This window comes from Protopterus annectens, chromosome 4.part0, assembly GCF_019279795.1.
Source record: "Protopterus annectens isolate FY-2018-M chromosome 4.part0, PAN1.0, whole genome shotgun sequence".
Classification (NCBI taxonomy): Eukaryota; Metazoa; Chordata; order Ceratodontiformes; family Protopteridae; genus Protopterus; species Protopterus annectens.
The window spans coordinates 1,840,444,631-1,840,457,374 of record NC_056733.1 but is presented as its reverse complement, the minus strand read 5'-3'; the positions used below and the strand labels follow the sequence as shown (position 1 = coordinate 1,840,457,374).

General features: G+C 42.0%; 1 protein-coding gene across 1 annotated transcript in view; it reads right to left on the bottom strand.

Annotated features, from left to right (window-relative positions):
- Positions 1-12,744, bottom strand: part of LOC122800042 (gamma-aminobutyric acid receptor subunit alpha-1) — a 742,598-nt gene that overhangs the window by 386,904 nt on the left and 342,950 nt on the right. The gene's annotated exons all lie outside the window — the stretch shown is intronic.

Genomic DNA, 12,744 nt, shown 5'->3' with positions numbered 1-12,744 from the left:
TTTGTGTGTGTATTTGTTTATTTTTGTTTCCAGGGGCACTGCAATGCATTGATCAATACTGACCAATTTTCAGGCTCAACTGGGATGAAATACAGAATATTTCACAATCAAAAAGGCAGACATATAAGCAATAACAGAGTAGTTCAGATTGGTTTCATACAGAAACTGTACCCGGGATTCATGAAGCTTGCGCCAGGTGCAGGCGTAGCGTTCTAACACCAAATATAGCCACAGAGCGATTCAGGTACGAGCAGTTTCAAGGTGCACTACCTGCGTACGCTACGCCCGCACAACTCCTGAGCCTTGTATGCTAATTACTCCATGTGCAGCAGTGCAGCATGCAAATGAAGGTATGTAGTGATTCAGGAAGTGGTGCAGGCATAGTGTAAGCATGCAGAAATGTAAAGCGTAGAAAATTATTTACATTTTTGCAAACATAAAATCGGAGCCATGACAGCTGACCAAACACATGTATTATATTGATAATATATGCCAATGGCTAAATATATAGCCATTGGCATAAAAAACATGTAGAAAATATAAAATTAACATTTAATATATATAGTCACACTATCGCGATGTTGAAGAGCAGGGCAGCGGTGCGCAAAGGGGATCAGAAGGAATACATAAAAATATAGAATAAAACCGCAGTGAAACACATATCACGATTTCCCCATAATAGTCAATGGCAGGCATGCTACACCATACTTATGGCGCAAGGTTTGTTAATGGGCAGTGACAGTGTTATGTACAGTAGCTAGGAATTAGTAGGCAATGCCATGCAAATGAGAGGAGTAATAGTGAACTGCAAATTCCCCACTGGTGTAAGGATGCACCTCACAATGTAGCGTTATAATACCGAGGTGTGCCCTTGAGATAAAGATGACATCAAGAGAGGGGTGTGTTGCCATTGCAGTAAGCACATTAGAGCATTGCTAAACTGGTCTGCCTCTAGCTAGGCAAAGCTGAAGGATAGGGGTGTGTCGAATTGGCCATAGCTTTGCTTAGCCGAAAGTACACAAGGTAACCGAGTATGCATATGAACAGAGATTAAAACGTGCATAAACCCAGTAAACGGGTATGCGTGGAGCACACTGCAGCTGAAACAGGAAGGATATAGGAAAAAAATAAGGAAATGCTGCAGCAGTCAAATTGGAGTACAAATGACTAATTAACACCTAGGAGCCTTCAGTGGGCCATTGACAACAGTTAACAAGGCTGCAAGCAGCTACCTGCAGAACAGGGAAGGGGAGGGGCTGTATTGCAAAGGAAACAGTAAAGTGTCAAAGAAGAACAAAGCCGATTTGCAGTATATCAGCTACAAGGCACATTTTGCCATGACTGGGTAGGGAAAGTACAAAACAAGAAAGACGGCAGCTAGATGCATGCCTGATAATGGGGGGGGGGGGGATCCAGGTCTAAAAGTGAATTAAAGGGCAACAGATTAATCAAGGCAGGCAAGTAGAGCTTCACAGTAAAGGCCCCATACTAGCAGTCCTCATTGCAAAACCCATAATTAAGACATGCTGCAGCTGGAATAGCACATGCACACCCACTTGACATCAGCAGCATCCATAGCAGAATACTATAAAGTGTGAAAGCATCTCACACACATTTGTGTATTCCCATACACTCTGCACCAGTGGTATATACAGACGGGGAACTTTTATTATGTACATGTTAGGGGCTGCCATAGCTTTGATCCACCAGCATATGTTAGAGACTGAAGGTGGTGTGGAGGATGATGCACATGACCACCTCAGGCACCAGAGGAGGAGGGGAGTGTACAGAACCAGGGTAACCTACCAGGGGCTACATGAAATGAGATAGTAGAGTGTTACAGGGTGGACAGGGACATCCTACAGCAACTTGTGGAGCTGTTTCGGCCATGCCTCAGAGCCAGAACAAACAGATGGGAACCCATCCCAGTGGATACAAAGGTATGTGTAAGCCTGAGAAAACTAGCTACAGGTACCTTTCAAAGACCACCTGGGGATATCATGGGGATCTCACTGGCATCAGCATCCAGGGTACTACACCAGTTCCTGGATGCCATGTTACCACATGCCAATGAGCACTTATACTTCCCCTGAACACAGGAGGAGTTGGCCAGCAATATGCGTCTCTTCCACTGTGTGGCAGAATACCCGGAGGTACTGGGTACAATAGACTGCATGCACATACACCTCAAGTCACCACCCGGTGAGCAGGGTAGGCGCTACATAAACTGCAAGGGATACCACTCCATCAACTGCCAGGTCATGTGCAATGCCCTGGGCATTATCATGGATGTGTGTGTTGGAAGCCCTGGAAGCTATCACGACTCCCACATCTGGCATGCCTCACAGCTGTATTGGTTATTTGCCAGGGGGGACATCCCATATGGCCACCTGGTGGGGATGCTCACAATGCACTGGAACTGTGGATGATGACTCCCATCAGAAATGCACACACACCCATGCAGGACTGCCATAATGAGGCACACACAAACCAGAATCATCATAGAGCATGTGTTTGGGATGCTGAAATCATGGTTCTATTGCATGGACATATCTGGTGGAGCCTTGCAGTACTTTCCAGGCACATGTGCCCACATCTTCACAGTGTGTGCCATGCTACACAATATGGTCCTGCAGAAACAGCTCTCACAGCCCACCACCAAATGCCAAGGGCCCAACAGGCACAGAGGTACTCAGACCACGAACACCCTGAGCCAACCCCAGTAGGCAAATTTATTTTTATTTATTATTTATTTATTTTACATTTGTTGACCGGGCTAGTCTAACTGGATACATGTCCATTTTCAGTAGAGGCCCGGGGAGAAAAGCTCCAGAAAAACATTAAATAAACATTAAAAGATTAATAGAGGATTTACAGAAACAAATATAAACAGTAGTAATTGTTACATAAAAACATTTAAACCAAAAAAAATATAGAAAAAATTGTTTAAAAAGTTTTTTTTTTTTTTAACAGAAGATGAACTACTCTTAGTAAATGTAGCATAATGAAAATCGTTTAAGGGTATGGAAATGGAGGCGTGCCCAGTATGCCCATGCCTTGGCAAAGAGGGAACATATAGCACACACACTGACAGTGTAGGCACCTAGGGATTGACACCTTTCTCCACCTGCACACACAGTAAAAATGGATGGAACACAAACAAGACTTTGTGTAAATTGTCATGTATAGTTAGTCTACTATGTGCATCCAACATAGGCAGCCCTCAACTATTGCACACACAACTGCCATTGGCACAAGGTAAGTCAACACCTGAACAGTAAATTAAGCTATCAGCATATGCAGATACTGTATGTACAGATTCATAGGTAAGTACATGGCCAACTGCCAGAGGCCATTCATAAGCCCAGCCAAAATGTGTCAGCTTTTGCCACCCCATTGATTCATTAACTGTCCCTCTGTGGAGCAGAGCCAAAGGCGGGATCCCTGGGTGCATCTACTGTTCCCTATCCACTCTTCAAGGTTTATCTTGCAGAGTGTTAGTGAGGGGCTCTGTATAATGTAGTTAAGGATGTTGTTGCAAAGTATGGAGAGTGTCTGTGACAGGAAGCTGTCACTCCAGCATCTTCCAATTATTGTTGTGGCAAGGTTCAGCTCACTACAATGTGTGGCTCACTGTGACATGGATTCCCATAGGTGGAGCATATCCATCAAGCCTGAGTTCCACATGGCTGTGTTGACCAGCGGAGATCATCTCTGGGTAAACGGGATGCCACTGAGTAAAGCAGGTGTTTATTCAGTCTGGCTGCATAGGCCATATGTTGGAAGCCAGTATTCCCCTTAGCGAGGTACATTTGTGGACCTCCCAGCTGTTGGAAGTGTCTTCTGAGGTACACCCCACATGGGTTATTATACCCTATGATGGGAATGATGAGTGATGAGTAAAGGGGTACTATAACCCCAGTATGTCTAAATGGGAATCCTTTAGTAATCAGATGGCCTACATAGATGGATGTCCTAACTACTGTGGAGATATGATTGTCAAAGGGGAGATCACTATCTACCTTAGTCCCCAGATACCCCATTACCTCGTCCTTATTAGAGTGGCTGCCACTTATGTGTTAATATGTGGGTGCCAATTCCACAATGGAATGACCATGCAGTTAGTGGCACTTGGCTGGAGGCCATGATGTTGACATCCTGTGACGTTCTCTGTGAGGCCCCTTGAGGGATGTCTGTGTCAGCTGAACTATCAATCATGGCTCCTAGTTCGCAGTCATTGCCAAACATGGTCTGCCGTAGTCCACCTGTGTTTGCCTGTACCTCTGAGATGTATATGCCAAACAGTAGGGCTCCCAGGACTGAGTCCTGTGGGACACCAGTCCTGACTGGTCAAGAGTTGGACCTGGAGACCGCTAGTCGTACCATGTGGGTTCTGTGTGTAAGCCCTTTGGCAACCCAAACTGTGATGTATGGGTGTATGTACAGGTTGGTCTGCTTATCAATAATGCCTGGTGTCAAAAGCCTTGACGAGGTCCAGGTAGTATGTGTGAACCACCTCCCCCATCATCTAATGTCTTGGTGACTGTATGTAAGACGTCAAACAGGTTCAGCAGGCATGTACTGCACTCAACCAAGCTGACCTGAGTTGGGTCATGTGTTCGGAAGTTACCAATGTCTTTGTTAATAAGTGCCATGAGGATGTGAACCATACCATTGCAGACCAGGCTAGTCAGGCTTATGGGGTGGTAGTTACCATGGTCAGTTGTGATTCCACCTTGATGGAGTGGAATAACCATTGCCACATGCCATTGTATGGGCATGTAGCATGTGGAGAGGCTGTGGTAGAAAAGCTTAATTAGGTGGGGAGCAGGTTGTCTTGTACAGTTTGCAAGATGCAGTCTGGGACAACATCTACCTCCATTGATGATGTGTTCTGCTGTTAGAGAGGGCCATTTCCACCTGTGTGTCTCTGATGTGCGGGATACTATACCTTTTGGGTAGTGTTGTGGGCTTTTTATGGGGTGAAGTATGCACTGAATGTATCTGCAATGATGTTGGCGATATCAGTAGGGTCAGCATATTTTGTGCTATATTTCACTGGCACAGTGCAAATCTGTGTGTCACCACATAGATCCTTGACATAGCCAAAGAAGGCTTTGTGGTTATCTTTTGAATCCTTGCATATTCTCCTGTTGATGTTAACCTTGGATGATGTCATAAGGGAACTACGTATCATACTAATAGCGGTCACAGATGTCCGCCCTTCGTGGGATTTGCTGTTTGTCTGGAACACTGTCCTACTTCTGTAGTAAAGCCTGTTTATTGCAGAGGTCCAGTAGACCTGTGTCCTTGTCTAGCAGGAGTGAGTCTTGGTTTACCAGTGACGGCATGATCCATACATCCGTGTAGGTGCTTATAGACTGCATTTGTAAATCTGTCTGTATCTTGAGCAGTGTTTTCCCTTAGTGTGGGGGCTGTGAAACCCCCTGCCCCAGTCACTAGTAGTGTAAATTTAGCTATAGGGAAGGTATACACTGTGGTATCCATGGGTGGGGAGATGCTTCGGTGTGGAAACAGTGAATAGTTCATGATCAGATCTAACCAGTAACCAGTTAACCTCCATTGTGGTGCACCTGTTGCCTATGTTGGTGATGACCACTTCTAGTAGTTTCCACCCCACGTTAGGGAGGTTACCACCAGATACAGGGCATATGAGGTGATACATTCCAGGAAGTGCTGGGCCTGGAAGTGAGTACTGGAATAAGTTTTCCAGTTAATGGTATGGTAGTTGACATCAACCAATGCCAGAGTGTATGTTAGGACTGTCATGTTCTCCACTGTCTCCAGGTAGGAGGAGTGATGGTCCTGGGTCATGGAGGGTGATCCGTAGCAGGCCACAGTTTACATTGCAGTTCTGGCTGATGTTAGCTGCACATGGATGATCTCAGAGGTATCATCTTGACCCACTAACCTGGAGGTGAAGGTATCCTTGATGAATATGGATACAGCCTCTCCATGTCTGTCAGCCCATGTTCTGTGGCTGAAATATGTGGTATAGCTTGTAGTGCTGGTGTGCTCTTAGGAGCCTTAAGATGGATCTCAGTTACTGCACAGATGCTGATGTTGTCCATCCTGAGGAGTCTGTGAGTGCATGCATGTTGTGATCACAACCTCTGGTGTTGAGTAGCATAACACTCATTGAATCTGCTATTGTGCTGTTTACGGAGCTGGTATTCACCTTCAAGACTCTCCTAAATAAGGCATCATGGGGATGCCAATAGCCTTGGCCAGTATTCCAAAGCCTAAGGCTGACACATAGGCTGGTATGGTATCATTGCATGCATGTTCCCCCTTCTCTGTTTGTTTTTCATCTCTCATGTAGGTAACCTACTGGTAAGCAATAGAAAGCCTTAAACTTATACAAGTCTTCTAGCTTCCAAGATAGGCTTTTGGAGTGACTAAGTATTAGTGTACTGTATGTTCTTACTGTACTTAACTGTTTCCTGACTACATGGTGTTTTCTCACTGTATATTGTGATATGAAGGTCTGTTTATTCACATATTATGGCTGTGATGGCCTGCACATTAGAGGTTCACAGATAGCCTACTACCTATCTGCCCAAGGGCAATTAGAAGCATAGCTACAGTGTGTTGGCTTTCCCCACACCACTGATGAAGTAACTAAGCCTCTGTCAATAGCCATTGAAGCAATTCCAGGCAGAGTTGCTGGAAGCTGTTGAAGACTGGGGTTGTGGAGGGTGATAGGGGCACTTAGTGATCTAAAGAGGGCATGTTAATGTGACAATTCAACACCATTAAATTCCCCTAACAGGTCTCATAGCTATCAAAGTGGACAGGCTCCCCCACCCCCTGGCTGTATGGTTCTGGGACACGATCCCACAGGTGTATATTTTGTTACCCATTCACACAACAAGGTTTCACTTGAAGTGTGTCAGTGAGTGGCTATGCCTAATGTAGTTAGGAATGTAATATATTGTCTCACAGTACATTTGTTATATGTTGTTATTTCAAGAGTACGTGAAGCTCAGTGAGTTTGGGGGCCTCCACCCTTTGCTTAGCTTAGCTTTCACATAGAAATCATCTAAATAGGAAATAGGCAGAAGCAACGTTAATGTCAACAGTGTAATGGTTACAGCATCTGCACAGTATCTGTGCATTCGAGATTCCAATCCCGATAAAGGCAGAGATGTTTATCATGTTCAAAAGTATACGTTAACCACAGCTTGCATATATATAGGTAGTAATCGTCTGTATAATAAACATTTGAAACACCCGTATAAACCCATGTGTGCCGGAGAGTACAGTCAACAGAGAATGTAATGTTATGTCAGCACATAGTGAGATGTTTACTTCACTGACATGTATATATCCTGAGTAGTTAGTGGATGTGGTCTGTTTGCGCGCACAGGTTATACATTACAAAGTTTGTTTAACTGTGTTTAACCGCTGCTATAATGTCACACAAACACTTTTAAACATGCTTAGAACTGATTACATGAGCCTTATTCTGGAGTAAAAAAACATTTGTAAAGCATCGCAGGTTTTGAACCCTGGACCATGCACCTATATTCATGGGACTTACCACTAAGCCATCCGAAGTGTATACATGTTTCATGGTCTTGACTACGCCTTATACCATATGCATTTCACTGTAATGATCACAAATGGGACAGTCATTTTGTGTACTTATGTACAGTACATTGTAATGTACTGTAGTTTGTGAACCAACACATTCCAGTCTACATATGTATTACTGTTACAAATTAATACATATATATATATATATATATATATATATATATATATATATATATATATATATATATATATATATATATATATATATATATATATATATATATATATATAAACATCTATGAACACACTTTGTGACACAGAAGCACTTCAAAGGAATTGGAGTGTACACAAAACACATGCAGCTCTGGTATTATAACAATTAATATTTACCAAATTCACCACAGAAGGGGTGGTTGTTGTGTATGTGAAGATTGGGGTGGGGGAGGAATGATGGGTAATGCAATCATGCATCAAGGAGGGCCTGGATTGGATGTCCAATAAGTGAACTGGAGGGGTATACATGGAGTACGGTGACAATATAAAAAGGACACAAAGCAAGAACCTTTCTCATGCATAATACTCCCTGTCATGTCACATTGCAATGCCTAAGTTCACAAACATATGAACATTAACATGTATCAGACATATGTACACGAACTGACATTTGTTTTCAGTAATGAGGAATGTCTGTAGTACAATGTATATTCTAAACACCATAACATTTGTACATATCTCAGATGCCTTAGTGGTAAAGTCAGTGACTGTGGTGTTCATGGTCCTGCGTTCAAGACCTGTAAGGGATGTTAGGTTATTCTGAGGCCCAGAATAAGGGCTGTTGGATGCAGGTGGATTAAAGCACTCTTAAGCAGTTGTAAGCAGGTTTCCACAGGTTTGTGTGATGGTAAGCAGCGCTGAAACATGGTAAACGGAGAAGCACTTCACAGGTTTAACCTTTGCTTAATGTCGCACAGACCATGAGCAAACCTGCTTACAATGGAGTAAATGTGCATTATTCACACTTTTCCTACCAGTGCCTACTCTGAGAGGTAAAAATAATAACACCTTCCAGGAGTAGAACCCGCAACAATGTACTCCATCCTCAGAGTAACCTAACACTAAGCTACCTGGGATGTACCTATCCCAGTTATGCATGCAGACAGATTAAAACACAAAAGGGAGGAATTATATATATATATATATATATATATATATATATATATATATATCTATATGTATATATACATACATATATATATATATATATATATATATATATACATATATATATCTAGAGGGAGAGAGATACATAGAGACATGTCGATATATACAGGTCTACATATATATGTAGATATATAGATAGGTTAAAAACATCTACACATCTATGGAGGTACAGAACAGATAAACATATGCAATAATATATATATCTGTATACATATACACACACACACACACACACACATATATATATATATATATATATATATATATATATATATATATATATATATATATATATATATATATATATATATATACATATACACACACATATATATATATATATATATATATATATATATATATATATATATATATATATATATTCACACACACACACACACACACACACACATACATACCACACACACACATACATACATGTCTGTAGATAGCATCCAAAGTGATCACACATTCCAGCCCCCACCCGCAAACAATATGAACATAACATATGAAGAGTATATGCCAATACACTATTACAAATATGTTCTATGGACACAGTCACCAACACAACTGCAATGACTGCAAATATCCATGACAGAAATACACAGACAGCTTTCATTTTGCAAAACTTTATTACATTCTGATGTATTGCCAAAAGGATTCAAGGACTAACAATACTTGCATGCTATACAGGAAGCATTTAATAGTGCCTTAATGAATCAGCCTGCAATTACCATAGTATTAGTTCACTAAGGGATAGGTGTTCACATAGGGAAAGAACACCAACACACATATAGACGTATAAAAGGGGTTCCTTCACACCTGCATGCGCTATGTACACCCACCAACATCTACTCCACAACCAAAATAATTACATCAATACATACTGTCATACTATAACCAATTATTCAACTACTGTACAACATCTGCTAAAACCTTAACATACCTGGACACAGACACACTAACATGGCCCTATGTGAAATAGTTGCCTTTGTACAATTGAACAACTGCTGATGTAACAGGGTTTGTATGAACTAATCCCGTTTCAGATGGTTGAAAGGTTTGTACACCAGGAAGTGTTACTGAGTACTGATTATCAGCACAGTGTGATACACAGTAGTACCAAACTAAATATGTCTGGTAAGCGCACTGTAAACCCACTAACGTTATATGCATAGCTATGCAGCCTTGAGCTGGTCAAACAACCTGGCCAGACTGAAACATACGCAGAAGTATTAGGTACAGACAAACCCTGCACAAGTAGCAATGTTCAGAAATAAAACAGCAGTACTCACATTTAGACCAAATCCTCTAGGCATTACACACAATATATTACTGTTCGTCTCCATACAGCTGTTGCAATAAATTCCAAACAACACTTCCATGCTGTCTTCCTCACAAGTAAGGCAAAGTGACAATGCCCAAGTGGAGTACTCAGTTATACTCCACTGTAGCCTTGGTATTGGCTAAGGCAGTAGCAGCGCAGCTGATGTGCATGTAATTAGCTACTTAGGAACACCAATTGGTTATCAGGATAGCACACGTTACTGATCTGTAACTATAAAAGATTGCCTTGTCACACATTCAAACCATCTGTATCTACCTGTAGGACAGTACAAAACACTGAAAGACGAACTGAAAACGAGTATTATACTAGTCAACAACACCTTTGATTACTAAGAAGGTATGTATAACATGTAGTATGTCTGTGTATGTAGTACCTGTACTGTAAGAATTACAGTGTAATCAATGCATATAGTGGAAATAGCTATCTTGTAGCGATGTATTGTTGAGCAGTAGTAATGCTTGTAGTATTCTATGTGTGTACTGCTGTAGGTCACATGACAAACTCCGCATACACCACAAAGGATGATATGGGCTTGGAACCCACCAATTCGCTTCCAGCCACTGTCAGTGTCAGGATTGGGCCAACAAGTATGTGTTATAACAGGGGATAGTATATGTCGATATATTGTAACAGTTGACATGTGTATGGGTGTATAAGCAAGATGAACATGTTAAGGGTGGGATTACCGTGCAAATATGATGTGCATTGTGGGATATTGTGCCAATAACTGTGTAATCTACAGTATTTTAGGCAGATCTGTATTCTATTCTACATAGCAGTTCTGTTATGTTATGCAAACAGTAGTTATGTCTATTGGCAATTACAATACTCAATAACAGGATACATATCATTTGTGTTCATCTGACAGTTTAGCAGCATGATAGCAAAGATAATTGGAAGAGCCAGGTAACTATCCATGCACATAACACATGTAATATCCATCTCTCTAGTATCATTTGCAAGCAATAACAGCTGTGCATGTGTACATGTTATGCAAATGTGTAGTGAACCTTGTTACAGAGCTGGACGTCTCTAGTATCATTTGCAAGCAATAACAGCTGTGCATGTATACATGTTATGCAAATGTGTAGTGACCCTTGTTACAGGGCTGGACCTCTCTAGTATCATTTGCAAGTGATAAGAGCTGTGCATGTGTACGTTATGCAAATGTGTAGTGATCCTTGTTACAGGGCTGGACCTCTCTAGTATCATTTGCAAGCAATAATAGCTGTGCATGTGTACATGTTATGCAAATGTGTAGTGACCCTTTTTACAGGGATGGACCTCTCTAGTATTGTTTGTAAGCAATAACAGCTGTGCATGTGTACATGTTATGCAAATGTGTAGTGACCCTTGTTGCAGGGCTGGGCCAAATGGCTATGTGCACACCTACATAGAGTGGATATTGAGAGTAGAGACACACTGGTTGAAAACCAGGTTTGTGTGGCCCAGCTTCTCATTGCCAACCTAACAGCAGCTTGCACATACTGTACGTATGGCAGTGCACAGCACTGGTAATGAAATAGGTTGCAAATCAACTTTAACTCCAGTCTAACATCTGCAGTAGGAGTGTAAGATGTAGGAGACAGCTGCCCATGTGTAATAGCCACTTCATAGGTGATGGCTCACACTATCTGATTATATCCTGATCATGTTGATAGTGGCATCAGAGTCTATTGATACATGACTCTGTTTGGAGAGTGGGTGTCTGTGCCCAACAGAGCTCATGGTCCTGGTGGATATGTGAGTATATACCCAGAGAAGGAAACAGACCTGTAGGCACTTGCATCATCTGTAATCAACTAACAGGATGTGATGTGCTCCTCAGAGGAGGATCGCTGCTAAAGGTAGCTACAATGTTTCCGTAATAGCCAGTGTTGTTCCGTCCATAACACAAATATTTACATGTGAGCATTGCTGTATAAAACATCTTCATAAGCAATACGTAAACTAAATACAGTACTTGGTACTTGCAGTACTGAATGCTCATACAGGCATGTCCACTAGTCAGCTACTGGTGTTTACTAATGTCAGCTTTGTGTATGTGGCCATCCTGGAGGAATGTAATATATATACCATGTACACTGCCAAACCCACCTAACACCATGCCCCACACATTGTTTGGGATGCAGCTACAGGGGTAAGCTGGAAGGCAGACCAGTCTGCAGCCATGACTGGACTGGACAGTCATGAGGTGTAGGTTAACACATGCAGCTCATCAACACAACCAACACATAACCTTACCAGAACACAGTAAGGACACACACACACACTACCAGAAATCACACACATTCACAGATGCTTCTAAGTATCTGGCCAAACAAGTGTCCCCCCCAATCAGGAAGAGACAGACATGGAAATACACAAACTGTATAACATAGTTTGCATAATTGTGCCACACCTCAGAACACGTGACTGTAAACATGCCCAACAGTACTCATTTGTGAATGCAAACCCTAGCACTATGTTACACACCAACCTGTATGAGGGCATACATACTGTCAGCTGCCTGTCTGCCATGATTAGCCACATACCCATACACTCAGACCACCGCTTGAACTATACACATGGCTCTGGCATATTCCATGTTGTTGTGCAGGACCTGTGATGCAGTA